Below are 5,000 nucleotides of genomic sequence, written 5' to 3'. Positions count from 1 at the left end.
GCGATCGATGTGTGTGCAAGCGAAAAATCGTTAGATTATTTTATTGAATTTATTCGCGATTACAAATAATTCATTAAAATTCTTCATCACAACGTTTCGCTTCGCACCGTCGTCGTCGTCGATATTAAATAACGATTAATACAACGTCAACAACAGAATAACGAAACCAAGACGACAAAAATTCATATACACGAGAACTCGCTACGCGCACGCTAAACATAACGCGCGCGCCAGAGAGGTTCGACGTGATTATGAAAATTTTGAAATAACAATAAAACATTTTTAGATCCGTCGGAGAGACGAGCTAGCGAAACGCGATTCGTAATCGTAGTCTTCGGTCAGATTTTAATTAAATAAAACAACACGTAACGACGAGTACGAACGCGTAACGCGGAACGCGTCAACGCGACGGATCACGAGCGCGGCACGAGCCACGCAATGTGATTAATGTTTTTTATGCAGCCGGCCCTCAGACAGGAGTGGTCCTGGATGTGTCTCCACGGACCGCAATGTGCGTTCGAAATGTCGATGTTCAAATGTGTCCTGCAGTTCACACTATGACGCGCAGTTAACTGCGTTCTTCATCGACCCGCGAGCCAAGTGATCCACCGTCCAGGGTAATGATTTTCGTTTTTTCTGTAATGTTTAAATAAAAATAAAAAATTTCTTTTTTTTTTTTTCTTGTCGAAAAAAAAAACAATAAATAAATAAAATGTATTCTATGTTAATTTACGAAACCGTCAACGACGACGAGAGAGACACGAGCGAGCGCTCCCGCAAGAACGCGCGCACGCGACTCTCCGTGACGTTTGGACGTGTACGCGACGTTTCGACGTTTTCGCCGTGTGCGCGCGCGCGTTTCGCATTTTATACATAAATATTATAATATTCGAAATTTCGAATCTCAAAATATATAATAATAAACATATAAAACACGGTGGTACAACGCACGCACACACACGTTAAGAAAACTAAAACGTCTGTGAGTTTTTCTTTCGATCACCGCGTTCTCGCTCTCGAGCGCACTAGTGTCACGACGGCAATCGAATCGACACGACGACACACACACACACAACTACTGCATCACACACACACACACACACACCACAAACACAGAACAACACTGTAATTTCGGTGTCAGTAATGGTATTTTGTAGTGCGCGTATAGTTTTATGCGTGTGCTGCCGTGCGCGTGCAGTACGCAGCAGTATTAGATATATAATGTCAGCAGTCAGATTCAATATCGTCGCGACAAACGCGCGCGAGAGCGTGAGAAATCGGATAAACGATAAAAATTAAGAACGATCGAATGTATGCATGCGTATATATATATAAATAAATAAATAAAATATTTACATATCACACACAATACAACACACGTTAATGATCCTTCCGCAGGTTCCCCTACGGAAACCTTGTTACGACTTTTACTTCCTCTAAATGATCAAGTTTGGTCAACTTCCCAACAACGCCGACGGCCGTGAAGCCACCGCGTGTCGGTCCGAAGACCTCACTAAATCATTCAATCGGTAGTAGCGACGGGCGGTGTGTACAAAGGGCAGGGACGTAATCAACGCGAGCTTATGACTCGCGCTTACTAGGAATTCCTCGTTTATGGGGGATAATTGCAAACCCCAATCCCCAGCACGAAGGAGTTTCAGCGGGTTGCCCGGGCCTCTAGGCCAGGGAGAACATGCTGATTCCTTCAGTGTAGCGCGCGTGCGGCCCAGGACATCTAAGGGCATCACAGACCTGTTATTGCTCAATCTCGTGCGGCTCGAAGACGCCGGTCCCTCTAAGAAGAATTTTAATACGTCGTCAGTGAGTTGCGCGACACGAGGCCGCGCACACCTAAATAACGACGCCTATTTAGCAGGCTAGAGTCTCGTTCGTTACCGGAATTAACCAGACAAATCGCTCCACCAACTAAGAACGGCCATGCACCACCACCCACCGAATCAAGAAAGAGCTGTTAATCTGTCAATCCTTCCGGTGTCCGGGCCTGGTGAGATTTCCCGTGTTGAGTCAAATTAAGCCGCAGGCTCCACTCCTGGTGGTGCCCTTCCGTCAATTCCTTTAAGTTTCAGCTTTGCAACCATACTCCCCCCGGAGTCCAAAATCTTTGGTTTCCCGGAAGCTGCCCGCCGAGCCATTGTAGTAACGTCGGCGGATCGCTAGATGACATATTTACGGTTAGAACTAGGGCGGTATCTAATCGCCTTCGAACCTCTAACTTTCGTTCTTGATTGATGAAAACACCTTTGGCAAATGCTTTCGCTGATGTTCGTCTTGCGACGATCCAAGAATTTCACCTCTAACGTCGCAATACGAATGCCCCCAGTTATCCCTATTAATCATTACCTCGGAGTTCTGAAAACCAACAAAATAGAACCGAGATCATATTCTATTATTCCATGCACGAAATATTCAAGCAGCATTTTTAGCCCGCTTTGAGCACTCTAATTTGTTCAAAGTAAAATTGTCGGCCCACCTCGACACTCACCGAAGAGCACCGCGATAGGATTTTGATATTGAACCGGCGTTTTTTAGAACGCCGGCTCACCGACGATATGCTCCGCAAACGTGTCAGTATCACCGCGGATGCGGTGCACCGACAGCGCGGCGCACAAATGCAACTACGAGCTTTTTAACCGCAACAATTTTAGTATACGCTATTGGAGCTGGAATTACCGCGGCTGCTGGCACCAGACTTGCCCTCCAATTGTTCCTCGTTAAAATATTTAAAGTGTACTCATTCCGATTACGAGGCCTCGTAAGAGTCCCGTATCGTTATTTTTCGTCACTACCTCCCCGTGCCGGGAGTGGGTAATTTGCGCGCCTGCTGCCTTCCTTGGATGTGGTAGCCGTTTCTCAGGCTCCCTCTCCGGAATCGAACCCTGATTCCCCGTTACCCGTGACAACCATGGTAGTCGCAGAAACTACCATCGAAAGTTGATAAGGCAGACATTTGAAAGATGCGTCGCCGGTACTTGACCATGCGATCTGCAAAAGTTATCCAGATTCATCAAAATTAACGACTTCGGACGCGAGGCCCTCCGTCGATTGGTTTTGATCTAATAAAAGCACTCATCCCATCACTGGTCAGAGTTCTGATTGCATGTATTAGCTCTAGAATTACCACAGTTATCCAAGTAACTGAGTAAGATCTAAGGAACCAAAACTGATATATTGAGCCATTCGCGGTATCGCCTTAATACGGCTTGCACTGAGACATGCATGGCTTAATCTTTGAGACAAGCATATAACTACTGGCAGGATCAACCAGGGAGCTCTCTTTTTCGTTAGCTCGAAAACTAAAACGTCGCACCGCATCGGGCGTAAAAACGCTCGTACGGCGTGATCGTGTTTAGGTATTATAATAGTATTTATATAATAAACAACTCTCGTTGTTTACTAATAAATAATATCATTAAATATATAAAAATCCATATCCTAGAAAATTTAATTTTTAAGGAAAAGGATAATTATACAAAATCGGTCCACCGAGATTTCGCATAAACCGTTCACGTTAAAACATATAATGTTTAAATAAAAACACCATATGAAATATTATAATTCGTTTTAACGAATAAAATTTCAAAATCGCGCACGGAACGTACAGAATGACGTAAACGACTGAACGAACAGGTGCATTCGTCCGTTTGATTGTTTCATTCTGAAATTAGAAATGAACTAACCGAACGAACATGCCGTCGCATGAGTTACGCATATGTCTCACACGGTGTTACGGCGACCGCAGCGTTTCGGTTAATCTATAATAAATATATTATATTATTATTATTATTAAACACGAAACACACGCAACGCGCAAAACCAATGAACATATGAAAAATTTTAAAATTTCCAGGACCAAAAAATTTATGCGTCCAATCACAAAAGTCTCCTCCTCTCCTCAATGTATATATGTCAAGCTTCTGACCGGACAAGATATATATGAGAGATGGATAGATACTTCAGATCGCATGACGCAGGTCCGACGCTGATCAAATATATAATATATAACTTTATAATGTGTTCGTTTAAAAACGAGAGAGAAAAACTGAAAATGTAATCCAAAAAACAACAAACATCAATCAAATCTTCCTCTCTCGCCTCGCGCACCAACTAAGGCACGCCCGAACATCAAACGCGACACGCGCTCAAACCACACATGTGATGCGGGCCGTGCGCGTTCGCATGCATACATACGTAGGATCGTCGTCCGCGGTGAAGTCTGTTGAGCCGTGGATTTTAAATTTTAATTTAGACAGAATATAGTTTATTATTATTATTATTATTATTATTATTAGTATTAGTATTATTATTAATTATGTATATTTATTTTAAATGTTATTAATTAAAATATAATTTTTTTTAAAAGATTTTTATTACGACTAAGTCTCGTCGGCCAGGTCTAAATATTTTATTAATTTGTCCTTTTCTGCCTTCACGAGGTGAAGGTACATCACGCCTTGATGATGATGATGATGATGATGATGATGATGATGATGATATTGATAAATTTTCATATCCACCACGTAGAAGGTTATCATTATGACATCTTATTATGTACGTAGGTACATTAACATTAATAACTCCTCCTGAACTGAGAACTGACTCCAGAGCGAGAAGAAGAAACCTCCTCACGTAGCGCGCAGTACCTATCGTGGATAATAATAACTACTACATAACTAACTGCCTTCTGTATCAGGACCCCTAACCCAGTTAGCTAGCTAGCTGGCTGGCTGGCTGGCTGGCTGGCTGGCTGGCTGGCTGGCTGGCTGGCTGGCTGGCTGGCTGGCTGGCTGGCTGGCTGGCTGGCTGGCTGGCTGGCTGGCTGGTACCTACTACCGACACAACTATTGGAATAATTATTTTTAAATCAATCAATCAATCGATAAAAATCAATAATGGCGGTAGTCTAGTGGGCCAGGTCTAAATATTATATTAAATTGTCCTTTTCTGCCTTCACGAGGTTCTTTCTTTCTTTCTTTGTTTCT

General features: G+C 43.0%; 2 non-coding genes across 2 annotated transcripts; both read right to left on the bottom strand.

The window, feature by feature from the left end:
* Positions 1–463: 463 nt before the first annotated feature.
* Positions 464–620, bottom strand: LOC134199772 (5.8S ribosomal RNA). Its single transcript, XR_009974393.1, has one exon. It is a non-coding gene; the product is annotated as a 5.8S ribosomal RNA (ribosomal RNA).
* A 761-nt stretch (positions 621–1,381) lies between these two features.
* On the bottom strand, positions 1,382–3,289 carry LOC134199776 (small subunit ribosomal RNA). The gene has a single exon (XR_009974398.1). It is a non-coding gene; the product is annotated as a small subunit ribosomal RNA (ribosomal RNA).
* Between the last annotated feature and the right edge of the window lie 1,711 nt (positions 3,290–5,000).

This window comes from Bombyx mori, chromosome 11, assembly GCF_030269925.1.
Source record: "Bombyx mori chromosome 11, ASM3026992v2".
In the NCBI taxonomy this organism is placed as follows: domain Eukaryota; kingdom Metazoa; phylum Arthropoda; class Insecta; order Lepidoptera; family Bombycidae; genus Bombyx; species Bombyx mori.
Note: the sequence above shows the minus strand (reverse complement) of the source record. Positions and strands in the feature narration are given on the sequence as shown.